The sequence below is a fragment of the Calidris pugnax genome, unplaced genomic scaffold (assembly GCF_001431845.1).
Source record: "Calidris pugnax isolate Ruff unplaced genomic scaffold, ASM143184v1 scaffold49, whole genome shotgun sequence".
Taxonomy (NCBI): domain Eukaryota; kingdom Metazoa; phylum Chordata; class Aves; order Charadriiformes; family Scolopacidae; genus Calidris; species Calidris pugnax.
In genome coordinates, this window is record NW_015090798.1 from 3,184,846 (window position 1) to 3,198,982 (window position 14,137).

At 38.6% G+C, this 14,137-nt stretch overlaps 1 protein-coding gene across 4 annotated transcripts in view; it reads right to left on the bottom strand.

Annotated features, from left to right (window-relative positions):
• KCNIP4 (Kv channel interacting protein 4) overlaps nt 1-14,137 on the bottom strand; it is a 491,412-nt gene that overhangs the window by 337,637 nt on the left and 139,638 nt on the right. The window lies entirely within an intron of this gene.

Consider the following 14,137-nt stretch of genomic DNA (forward strand, 5'->3'; position numbering starts at 1 on the left):
AAGCCCCATCCAGCCTGGCCTTGAACCCCTCCAGGGATGGGGCAGCCACAGCTTCTCTGGGCAACCTCTTCCATTGTCTCACCACCCTCACAGGAAATAGTTTCTTCCTAATATCTAATCCATATCTCCCCTTTTTCAGTTTAAAACCATTAACCCTCGTCCTATTGCTCCCCTCCCTGAGCAAGAGTCCCTCCCCATCTCTCCTGTAGGCCCACCTTTAGGTACCCCCATCACCCCCACTCTGCCAGTTGGCCAAAGGACCTGCATGTAAGCTGCTGAAGGTCATGGGAAGCCCTGGCCACAGCACCAGTCTACAGAAGGAATGAGGTACCAGGAGCCCAAGTGGTGGCCCTGGGCGAGGAGCCCCCACTGTGCTCCAGCTGGCTGACCTGGGACCGGTGGGGAGCTGGCTCTGGCACAATACACCTGTTGGGGTTAGGAGCTCTCCAAGAAAGCCTCTTTAGGAACCTACACGCATTCCTTACTATTACCTTACAAATTAATTCTTTTCCATCTTGCATGAGAGGCGTTTCCTGTTTATAAAAGTGATCTGCTGAAGCCATGACCAAAGAACCCAAAGAATATGTTTTAATTTCCCTTTGAGAACTTCCCTGCGCTACATAAACACAGAGAGCAACTCTATTGCATTAGATGGTGATGCAATACGTAATGTCTAATACAGTTAAAAGAAGACAAAGAACCCATTAAGGAAAAGCTTAACAGAAGAAAATCACTGTCTGATCTAATTTTAATGACAGCATTGACCATAAAACGTTTTGGTGAATGCCTTTAAGGAATTATAATAAACACAAATGCACATCTTCAAGATATTCTTTATATTACGCACCGAGCAAAGATAAATACATTATCGACACAATACATCAAAGCATTATCAAAGTTGCAGTTGGATGACATAGTTTCTGTGTCTGCTATCTGAAACACAAGCCCGCTGTTGGATGCTTCCAGTGAGGCTCACACAGGTAATGGAAAGAACCCAAATCAAACAGCTCCCAGAAGCCCCCAGTTTACCCCAGCAAAGGGTTCAGCCTGAGAAGGAACTGGGCAAATTTCAATATTTTATGTTTACACCACTCCCTGCAGCCACCCATCTGTAGCAGTAACTGTTCTTCTGAAAAGACACAGAACACATTGCCTGGAAGAGTTTGGTGAAAAACACCACCAAATAACCCAACGAAACAAGACCAAAAAAATCAACAAGTTCTGAGGCATTAAAGATCCCAGTCCACCTTACAAGTTCCTAAATGCCTTTGGTCTCTGAAAAGGAATTTCCTTAAATAGCTGGTAAAGAGATACTGAAAACACAAGTGTGTATCTCTTCTTTAGAAGAGAACAGAAGAGGCCAATGCAAACAGATCTCAGCTACAGTCCCTGACCTTCTTAATCCTTTGACATTTTTAATTGCTTTATACAAATTTCACTGGCAGCGTTATTCAAAACGCAGAACTCAAATATTAGCTTTTTAAAGCTTTATATAAGCATCTATCACCAACACCATATTTTGATGTTGGTTCCCCCCCCACCCCCCATACCCAGAGTGAAGCAGCATCAATTCTGACGCTTTTTCCTAAAGCTTTTACATTTTGATACAGCAATAACAGTAATTGCTACCTACGCAAGAGTTCATGACAGGTTTCTGACCAGTTTCACAAAGGCTTCTAAAAAAACTGCAATATTCAGATAGAACCAGATCCAGACCTAGCTCCCAATATTTCTCTGCTCAGCAGAAAGGCTGACTGCCCTCTGGACTAAATTTGCTGACCCCAAATCAAACAAGCAGGTCAAGGAAAAGTGGACAGGAAAATTAGAATAGAAGACTGGAAGAAAACCACCATGGTTTTGTTGACAAGTATATTATAGTGAGACAATATGAAGGACAGATGGAGAATATCAACTTCTAGGTATTAGTAATATACTTTTTATGTTTGTTTTAATTGATGGGACACATTAAAGTCCTCAGTCAGAAACAGTCTCTTTACAATGAAGTATATAAATAACTTTTGTATCTATAAGCTATGTCCAGACCTAATAATTCATAATCAATAGACCTGAACTGCAAGCTAGTACAAAAAAAAAAAAAAAAAAAGAGGAAAGAAAATTCCTATTCAGATCAGAGGAATCTGGTTAAATTCCTTCAAGTTCTGACTTTGGAACCAGGTACTTAGAAATCGGGGTTTAAAAGCCACTATTTAAGTGAAACAGAGAAGGAATAAAACACACGCACACAAAACAAAAGCATTTTTCAGCTAGGGAAGGTTAACGGAAGGAAAAAGTAGATCTGGTTTTTGAAGTCCTGGATTTTCAAGTTCTTTTACCCAGTCCAGCTGACAGGCTCCCAGAATAATATAAAACACAAAATTATTTTGTTTTGATGTACTTGGAAGGCAGGAAAGGGAGGAAATGCAGCTTTTCTGAAAAGATTGTCCACAACAGCAGTAGGACAGGAAAAGTTTCCCTGAACGTACAAAGCGTACTATAAGAGCTGTTAGGACAAATTCATTGATAATAATAGCAACACATTTTCTTCCTTTGAGGATTTCTAAACAAAGCTTTAAGACTTTTAAGGTTTTTCTTGATCACCACGGCAAGAAAAAAAGTGCAAAACCATCAATTTACAAAATTCAATTCTATTCAGTCCATAGATGGAATTCCACATGCATTTTTAGACCTTGAATTCGGGTTTAAGCGTCACTGGTCCGCCCCCCCAGCACATGTGTTGGCAACCAAAGCACACCCTCACCACATTCATCTTCTGGGGTACACACTGACGTAGTCCCACACTACAAAAGACAGAACTACACAATTCTTGTAGTTAGGAGCTGGTCATTATTAGCAGGTATATAATCAGTATTTCTTCTTTTTGTGTAGGAATAGTACTTCACTATAAGACAATCCAAACTGAAGCAGAAATCAATTAACAGCAATATGAAAGCACATTTTAAAATAAGGAAAAAACCCAATTCTTAGATTGAGTAGGTTTCTGAGACAATCTAATCTAATCTTCCTTAATAAATAAATCAATCTTAACCCCAAACACACTACCTGTCTCAGAACAGAGCATTGTGATGAGCCAGCATAAAGTGACAAATAATGCTGAATTAGCTAGCATTATAGTTCCCTTTTGAGAGAGAGTTACTAAACAGAGATTATATTTAATAACAAAGTAAAAAACATCTCTTAAAATACTCAAGAAAAAATTAAATTCAGATGTTTTTATATTAACTAACAATGGCAAAGACTCCACTTACAAAAAGCACAGTATAATCATAGAATGATTTGGGGTGGAAGGGACCTTAAAGATCATCCAGTTCCAACCCCCCTGCCCTGGGCAGGGACACCTCCCACCAGACCAGGTTGCTCCAAGCCCCATCCAGCCTGGCCTTGAACCCCTCCAGGGATGGGGCAGCCACAACTTCTCTGGGCAACCTGTTCCAGTGTCTCCCCAGCACCATAGCAAAAAATTTCTTCCTAATACATAATCTAAATTTCCCCTCTTTCAGTTTAAAACCATTCCTCTCACTCCACTCCCTGATGAAGAGTCCCTCCCACCTCTCCTGTAGCCCCCTTTAGGGTCTGGAAGGGGCTCTAAGGTCTCCCTGGAACCTTCTCCAGGCTGAAGAACCCCAACTCTCTTAGCCTGTCTGGTTTAATGAGGGAAAAAAAAGCTATTACAAATATTTGATGAGAAGAAACCCCTGAAATAAGCACGACGGTGCATGCCAGATATAAACTTGCTACTCTGATAGCAAAAAAGCAACAGCACAAGTTGAAGTGACACATACAGAGCACAAGCTGATTGGCTTCTTGGAGACAATTTGCCTTCTATACCGTCATTTGCACACATTATTTAAGCATTCTTCCAGCTTCAAAGAGCAACATTTCCTCCTAAGCTAGCCTGTGCTATTGCCTATGAGCAAATCGAAATCCTATAACAATAACAAAATCGACTCAATTAGGTGTTTCAGCCTCATCAGAAAAGGGTGACTGCAGGAAGTCAACCGGGAGCTTTGAAAACCTGCGTACGCAGCATTTCCTCGCTGTTGACTCCAGAGACTTGCAAGGGATTTTGTTCTTCATGCAAACGCTGAACTCCACAACGGAACTTTTTTTTTAATCAGACGAATTTCTAAACTCCTTATTTCAAAGAGCAGAGATCATATTTACAACCTAAGCACATGGCAAGAAATAACAGATGGGTAGAAGCAAACAGATGGGCGAACACAAGGTAGCAGCGAGATGTTTACAATCGGCATAATAAACAGCTGCCACGAGTAGATGACCATCATCAGGTCTCTTTTCAGTTCCTCCTGGTCTATCATAAAAGTAAGGGTCCTTCTATATCACAATCCCAATGTATTTCTTTTAATAACTCTTCTCTAGACTTTTACTTCTCGACAATATTCTGTACCAAGGCGTCCAAAGTTGGCCACCATTATTCTAGAGTGGATGCAGCAGGATTAGAGTCCTTCATCGTTTAAGTCACTGGAAACTGCAGAACTAATTCCAAATTATTCACCATATTATTCACCATTTCTATGAAAGTATCAGCTACCACTTTTAGCCGCAGCTGGTGAATAGCAAAAAAATTCTCCTGCACTTCATTTGCCCAGAGAGGGTTACGTGCTAGAACATGAGCTGGAGAAGCAGAGATGCAGGTGTACATTCCCTTCTTAACTGACAAGTATATAACATGCCAGCTCAATGTACTTGGTTTAAAATGGTTATTGCTCATTGCTGCTGTCGGTCCTGAATGTTACAGCAACAAGGAACACAAAACTATCTTGGCTTCCTCCACTCCATATTAAAATGGGTATTTACGTGGCCATGATCTTGTTCTGTCTTGTGTGGAAACAGCGACTTCCACAGAGCCCAGGACAGACAGTGAGGGGACTGCCAAAGCCCTGGGTTTTGAAAACAGACTTTTTTATTTATTTATAAACCCTTCATAACACAATTAAAAACTTTCTACTAGCCCGACCGTTACTTATCCAAACTGCATGCATAAGAACAAAACAAAATAATATGAAATCTTTAGCCTGGCCTATCCCACTGAAAATTAATACAGTCTCCCTGCTTCTGTCTACAGTTTTTAACTTCTCCTGAAAGCTTGCTAAGAATAATATCCTCAAAATCAAACAGCTCTATTGCTGTGCTTAAAATAGGGCGACGGAGAAATGACTGCTACCTCATGCTGTTTGCATAATATCAACAAATTATACATGTGCTCCATTCTAATAGCTAATACCTGCATAAAATAAATTACTTTCATCGCTGTTACAGTTCCAGACTCTATAAGTTCAAATTTAATTTTCTGTTATGTTTATGGAGCTTAATAAAACATGGTGGCTTAGCCCACCAGAACGTAAAACCTTTGACCAGAGTAACAAAAACACTCCAAACGTTTGTCTCTATTATTTCTAACTTCCCTGTAACCAGCTGCTCTGACAGAATGCCTTTTTTACTTACTCCCTGCCCTTGAAGCTCACACCCAAGGATTCATTTTCACACAACACCCTTAAGTCGATACCGCAGACAGTCAACCAGGAGCTACGGCTGCCTCAACCTCCCACACGGTCCCTCACTTGCTGAATTAAATATTCATCACTCCCGAATGTTGCAGTGTCAAACGCCAGCAGCTTCCCAGCCTGACCTTCCCCAGTCGGCTTCTGCTGGGGGATAAACAAGGCTGGGACTTACCTGCTGGAACAGAAAATGGCATAATGCAGTTTCCATGTCGTACGTTAAGTCCTGTGCCACGCACTGTAAAATTCTCACTGCCGAAGCTGGAGTACTATCTTTTAATCTTCAATATAAATTGAATATCTGTGTGCAACGCTAACTATAAAACCTGCATAGGCAGTGTTATCAATAATGTTTCTGCAGAGCACTAAAAAAAAAAATAAATATCTTTTCCTGCTTATTATACAGATCCTGTTTTGTATGTATGGTCATATCTTCCAACTTAAAAGATAAACCAATGCTGAGCATTCCCAAATAAAATGAAAAAAAAAAAAAATCAGACATACTACTATCGATAAGTATGTGAGATTAAGATAGGAATCCAAACGTACAGAAATATAGTTTCACACACCCCATTTCTAAGAAATTCGCATTCTGCCTCCAAGACAAAATAGTTTAATTTCAAAACTCTCCCCTCTGTGGAAAGAATACCTGGAGTTATTATGACTCAGTTCAGTTGTGCTAGATTCTGCACATATTTACATCTGTATTTAATGGAAGAGAAAGCTGAATGGAAAAAAGTCAGGAATCAACGTCACTGCTATAGAAAGTGTAGCCTTAAATAATTTATAGGTTCCATAGATCTTTCGAGATTTAGCTAAAGCATATGCATATCATGTCTGTATATAGTAAGAACACTGAAAAGCTTGTATTTTGATACCAACAGCTACATTAACCTGTTAAAAAAGAAAAATATATCAGAAATTGGGTGAAAGCATCTTGTATTTATGCATACTAGGAATACAGCATTCTTAAGAGGACAGAATAATCATTGCAGGAAATCAGCTGTGAGAATCCTGTAAGCATAATAAAGGTAGCACGTAAATATGTTCATGAGAATATACGTATGTAGTGACACAAATATGTATATATTTATATAAAATATGCATATGATTTTTAAACATTTTGATTCCATAACTTCAATAATTTATTCATTCACCTGTGAGAACCTTTTTGCCCCCAGGATTTCCCAGAAATGGTTCAAGACTTACATTTCATCTTCTCAGTCAAGGTCTTCCCTACAGTTTTCAGGGGTTTTCTTTCCCCTGACATTTTTTGCTATCTCAAAACTATTGTGGATACTGTAGAGGTTGCAGATGTGGCTTAATGCCCTGATTAAACTAAACATTTTTGAAGCAGCTGTACCAAAGTTGACAGCAAGTTAAGTTACCACCCTGCTAGGCCTGTGGTAACTGTCTTTTCCCTCCTAGCAGTGTCCTGCAGATATCGAGAAGAAAAACAGTCTATCAGCATTCCTCTGGGATCCTTCAGTAAAGTTCTTTGGGGGACAGAAGCAATTAATTGTCTACTCCAGGTTTCCTAGAACTGTTGTGATTGTAATACTGGCCTATAGATCTTCCTCTCACGTAATACAGGTGATTAGCTCTCCCAAAGTATGCAGGATTTAACTCTGACAAATAGGAAAATAATTTTAAATAGGTTTAGAATTGATCTGATCATATCTATGGTCTAATAAACCTGATCTGAACCTTACTCAAAGAAAGGTTGCTCAAAACTCTGGCCCTCTTACGTAAAGTACAATTTTTCTATTCTGCACAGTTATTTTAATCACAGGCAAATTAAAAACACATTCCAAAAATAATTTTATGATCATCTCTGGTCAACTGGAAAATCACCTAGGTTTCATGCTACGGATAAAGCCTGAAGAAACTTCCCACTGTGTGCTTCAGACAGGAAACAGCGACCGAGACTATAAATCAGAGAGCAGCGTAGCCATTTAGCATTGTTGGCCTAGTAAGAGAAACATCCAAGTCTGCATTATGGTCTACAGCTACATACAGCTGGTAGATTTTGATAGCCTTATTTGATATCTCTGCAGTATCATCATTTGTCTCCCTACCTCCTATCAACATTTGTTTGCAACCATATCTACCACCACTTCTCCAACAAGTATGGCCACAGCCACTTGCAGCTTCAGGCAAACCCCCCCCCTCATCTGTCTTTCTAACGCTACTTTGAGTCTGTCCCCAAGGACCAGAGATGAAAGGAGGCAGAATCAAAGTAAATCTTGCAGGTTAAAAGCAGGGGAATGGAGCAACCAGGGAATTCAATCTCCCATGTGACCCATGGGCGTTAGCCAAAGACACAATTTTTGGTTCCCGGCTGGGAACACTCAATGGCAGGGCAAGTACTTGGGACCATGTGCTGAAGACCTCTGGAAACTGTGGAAGTTGAGTATGAAGTTGAGTATGAGGGCAACGAAGCTGGTGAGGGGGCTGGAAAACAAATCGTATGAGGAGCAGCTGAGGGAGTTGGGACTGTTTAGTATGAGGAAGAGGAGACTGAGGGGAGACCTCATCACTCTCTACAACTACGTGAAAGGACACTGTAGAGAGGGTGGTGCTGGTCTCTTCTCACAGGTAATTAGTGACAGAACGAGAGGGAATGGCTTCAAGCTCCAACAAGGTAGGTTTAGATTGAACATTAGGAAAGAATTTTTCACCGAAAGAGTGGTTGGGCATTGGAACAGGCTGCCCAGGGAGGTGGTGGAGTCACCATCCCTGGCTGTGTTTAAGGGCCGTTTAGATACAGTGCTAAGGGACATGGTGTAGGGGAGGACTTTGTAGAGTAGGGTAGATGGTTGGACTCGATGATCCCAAGGGTCTCTTCCACCCTAGACGATTCTATGATTCTATGAAGTCTGCAGCCTTAGTAACAACAGAGTCTGAAAGACCTGATCGAATAAAGGCCTTAAGCATAAATCCACATTATTTTCCAGCTCTACAGCCTGCGGAAGTGAAGCAGTTCTTATTGTGAACTCAGCTCTTACAAAGTTACAAGTAGCCAGTGATAATGGTAATAACCTGTATATGGTCTAGGCGAGCAAAGGAAAATTTCATTAGCTGGCTGTAAATAAATTTCCAACTCTGAAGCCTAGAACAGGAAGTTAACTGCAAAGCCAGTAATAAGCTTTTCTCCCATCTCTATAGATCAGTACAAAGAACAATAGTTTTCATATAATACACACAAAAATATATGTATCATGTACTCAGCGCTGATGCTGAGGAACATAAAGATTCAGTGAAATACTGCTAATTGTTTCTCTTATTACGAGTAGAAGAAATACTACTCGAAGAAAACAACTCCTAAATACTACAAGAATGATGGTAAACTTTTAAGTTCTTATGCAGTATGGGGCACATATGAATATTACTTCTATTTAAACCCTGCAGAAATTTCTTAGTTCATATCAGCTGCTCTGTATGCCTGGATATAGAACTTCAGTAACCAAGTAGAAATAATGTTTTCTATTACGTAAATTATGATTTCAAACTTGCCCCATCAGAATAAGGCAGCTACCTGTACTGCAGAAACTGTATTAAAAATGGAAGAGATAAGCTCTTCAGTAAAAAAAAAAAAAATTCTATTAAAGTTATCTTATATCCAAGGAACTAGACTGGAAAAAAACCACCCACCTCTACAATTTCCAATGCACAGGTAACTTGTCAGGTGTAAGCATCTTAATTGCAAAGATGCCCTTAGCACTTTTGGTCAGTAAAGAATTTATGGCACATTGTGCAATTTTCATTCTTGTCTCTTGATTAAACTAGGTAATTCCACTCTCCTTAACTTCAAGTTGCTTTTGATTCAGTAATCATATTTTATCCTATGCTATTTTATTATCATTAGGTAGACTCCCCCATGTGAAGTCTTCAGATATAATTCAGGTTGGTCACATTTTAATGGCTTACCTCTTTTGTTTTCCACCCAGTGAAATACAAAAAAAAAAAAAAAATAATAGAAGAGGAAGATAAATGTGTAATGGATGTTTTAACCAGTTGATTTTCTCTGAAGGTAAAACATTTATCTGAAAACACTCATAGGATTTCCTCACCTTTTTAATATTAATGTTTCCAAATACATATATATATATATATATATTGCTTTGGCTTCCCCAGGAACATTACATCTTTAAACACACAAACCAAGGAGGGGGGGAAAACCCACCAAAACCCCCAAGACCGGTTTGTGTGGCGCTCTGCCTTGAAAAAGATTTATAAAACCAAAATAGTACCAATCAGTAGATACCTTATTTCAAAACATTCTGCAGTCTCAGGGAAGATTATGATAGTATCTACAGAAGAATGATACCCAAGTGAAATTACTCGTCAAGGTCTCTAGTCATGAATCTGCTGCAGTATGAGATGTCATATCAACATGAACTGTTAATATTATTGCAATAACAACTCTTTTGTATTCTATTTATACTATCAGTATTTTAAATAAGCTAAAAATAAACTCACGGCTCTGTAAACATATGGATCAGGTATAGACACATGGCATGCTCCCTCTCTTGTCCATGGCAAGATTTCATGCATACCACATGCCTCTTACCACAGGAATCTGTTTGCAGTTTGCTTTCCTGTCAGTGGCTTTTTACAGAAAGATGTCTCATGGTCCAACTACTTTAGGGGCAGTGCCAACTTCTGAACTTGCTCAGCAGAATACAAACAATTTCCCAGAACTGCACCCATTCTGAAGTTGCAGTTCACACTGGTAACCAGAGCACACGTACTTGTCCTCAGACAACAAGGGCTGCAAGATGTAAACCAACTTTTACTTTAAATCATGCAATATATTCCTATGTCTGAAGCAGTTAAGGTATCTGAAGGGGGGAAATACATAGTTTATACATCACTCCTTAGTTTTTCAGTGTAAATTATTGGGCCATGACCATCCTGAACCTCGCATCCTGGATTCTCTTCAAGAACAACTCCCACTCCTTGCAACACAAAGCTAGTTTACTTCTGTTGACATGCCCAGGCTTCATTTAATTCTCCAAAGAAGAGTTAAAAAAGGAAGCATCTTTATCTGATCCTTTCCTAGATAATCTATTGCATAGTTATTACCATCTGATATTCAAACAAAAAAATGTGGTTTGCCAAGAGCAGTTCCTTTTCCTTTACCAGCAATGCTTTATTTAAAAAGAAGGTGATCAAATTTTAATGATCCTCTTTTGTTAGCTTAAACCAAGTGCAAAAATTCCTCCTGTCACTTCCTTTGGGTTTGAAGGGTATCAGCAACGTTATCCATTTTAAATGGCACAAGCCTTTTGGTGGTAAAAATTCAGATCTTTTATTTTTAAAATAAATAATAAAAATGGTAACAAAAATGCTACAGAAAACAAGAGTATAAGCAATCAGATAATTAAGACTGAGACATTTTTTCAACAAAAACGTTAAGGACCCTTTGGAAAGCAATACTGAAACCTAAGTGTTTTCCTAGAAATGTTATTTTGTTTTACACCTAAAAAAACTTGCTCTAGTCTGCATTTAAGACTAGGAAGGAAGGTCAAAGCCTTGCCATGATTACTAGTTCTTGTAAACATGCACAGAATCTAGGAATCCTAATTCTAACAACAAACAATTCTGTGAACCCCAGGATTGCATGAATAATCCACACTGCATAAAATGTGATTTTAAAACAGCTGGGATTAAATATATACCCGAGGCTGCTAAAAAACCAAACCTTGAAATCATTTGCCCAGAAGTATATATAAATGGTCTATAGAAATTGCACAAGAACAATGTTTGAACAGTTCAATAAAACTTCAGCTGATGTCCTTCACATAAAAAAAAAGCACAGCTTTTAGATGAATCTCAGAGATAAAACAAAAGTTACAGAAGTTGCCCTATGAAATTTTTATTTTCCAAAAATTCCTTGGCTCAGATGTCTTGGCAAGACAAATCTTTATTGTCACTCTTGCAATTTGAAAGGCCCATCAAGTCTGTAAAATGAAAATGCATGTTTCTTTCCTTTATGGGTGGAATAGGTGAATTTTCCTTTCATTCTGGGGTTTAAACAGCTTCCCAGCCTTTAAAATTATAACCACTTTAAAAAGATGCAATAGGAGTTCTGCTCTTACTGTGTCTTTACGATTTGCATTCCCTATCACTTCCAATAAGAGTTTTGGGCTTTTTTGTTTACTCAGTGGGCAAGTTTAATGGTAGAATGATATGCAAAAGTAATCAGTAAGAAAAAAAAAAATTAGTTTTACTCTATCTGTATAACTGAATGGCCCAAGTGCGTTATGCAAGACATTATTCCAGCTTCAAAAGAAAATAACTGAAGTTCAAGAAAACATCAATGATTGAAGTATCATAAAGTAGATCTGTATAAGTTACCATGACACTTTAAATTTTACCTTTCCAGATGCCAAAGCACGGTGAGGGGGAAAAAAACAGCCAACAAAAAACCTCAGCAATGATTACAAGGCTGTGACCAATACAGAATAAAATTCCAAATCTTGGGAGACAGCTGTAGAGACAGAAGTGCTTGTTTCCCCTATACTAGTTGTAGCATCTAATGATCAGGTGCAAAGGAGAATAAGAAGTCCATCAAACAAGACAGAGAACATTGCTTTAAAAGGAACAGCTTCACCTTCTTACTGTCCTTTGTCTTGTTCAGTCTAGCTTGTGGAGAAGAATAAACACGCTATTTGAAGCATTCCTACTTCAGTTACTTTTTTTAAACTGCAAAAAAATACAATTTTATTTAAGCATAGTGGTCTAGCAAATCTTTTATTTCATTTCCAAAATTGAGGAGAACCTGAAAACTAAGCAAGAATGCTGATGTGTAAGCTTTCTGAAATTACATTCCAGCCTGTGATGAACACAAGGGAAGAAACCAAGAAGTAGGCAGTGAGCAAGATGACAAGTGAAGACGTATTGGACAGAGACTCCTAAGCCAAGTCTCTGAACACAATGTTACAAGAAACCACTGATGTAAATAGAAGACAAGAGATAAATATTCATGCAACAATTAGTTCAACATTGCAGGTCCAAGACTTTTTGTCCTAAGCATTTTAAGTTTGAGTCCCATTTCAGATTTCTTTTAAATGAATCTGTCATAGTTTACAATTTATATTAGCTCAATTAGATCATGCTATTCCCTCGGAATCCTATTCCTACTGAGAACAACAGATGCCTTCAATATTCAGCCTTATTCTTTTATGTTTGTGTCTTTCATAGTGCAAATATTTCCATATTTTAGGGGAAGCATATAAAGCCAGAAAATGAAATTATGTCTCAAGAGACATTCTGAGTATTAAACTATGCAGTTGATTCCAAATTAAAATGAAACGTTTAAAAGCTGAAGTGAAAATTCCCATTTGGTAAAGCCTCAGGGACTTGCTACCTGTCCTTAATTTCAGTGTTCCCCAGAGCTACTATGGGATGTGAAACACCTTTATAAGCTATCAAAATATTCTTTTTTTTTTTTGGTCACCCAAAGTAAAAACCAGTATCAACAGGGTCTTGAGAAACATTTGACAAACTACAAAATTCAAAGTCCTGATATAAAAAAATGCTGTCTACAATTTCCATATGTTCTTAGCCACACATTGGATTGTTACTTATCCTTTCACCTCAGTTTGGTATTCCTGTCTATCTCTGTAATATAACACAAAAGAAACAGAGTAAGAGACACCTGGTAACCTGATTCATCCTGTCTACTCTCCCAGATTTCCATTTATCACCAGTTTAATCCAGTATTCTGGTCTTTCTTCAGCACTGCAGACTTTCCTCAGCTTCTCTGACATATCCCCAGTATATTGAACCTCACCAATTTCCAGTTCTCACCATCTAACCATTTCACCATCTCTCCCCACTGTAGCTAGAAGAGTATCCCATATTTAAGAGCACGGGCATAGTTAACACATTACTCTGCTTGTATATTCCTACATCTACAACATCTGGGTGGCTCCCTGGAGCACATGGATGGAGGAAGCAGAAGAGTATGTCTGTAGGCTTCACTGAGACAGAGAATGATCAAAAAACACGTTCAGGCAAAACTAAGTTTGTGATTAGAGACTCAAGACAAGGCTGGAAAGGGAAGCTCATGGGCAAATGGATTTTCGGTTCCTTCATAGCCATACAGAAAGGCATTAGCACAAGGAGAAACTCAGTAACTTAAAGCAGATATAACCTTCCACAAACCTCAACGTGCAGCAGATCTTAAAGACCAGTTCTTGAATCAGCATGGGTACCTATGCACTACCAGTGCTCTTTGCAAGCTTCTTTCCCTCAGGAGAATTTTCTAGTGGAAACATTAAATTTAAAGATAATTCTTACCTCCATCCTTCCTTTGACATTTACAACACTCTAAGAATGCATTTGCTCTTCAAGGATATTTTCATCTATTAAAGAATATTTATGAGTGCTGCTTCAAAGAAAACCACTGGCATGAGAAGCCATGCAAAAAACAGAGAGGGAAGATTTGCATTTGCAACTATTTATAGGTTAACTCCTAGCAAGACAAAAAGCAACACCTAAAACGTTTTAAAAACTTGGGTTTAAAAAATAAAAATATCAGTGCATGAATTGCATTCTCTTGTAATTGCATGTTCAGTCTTTCAAAG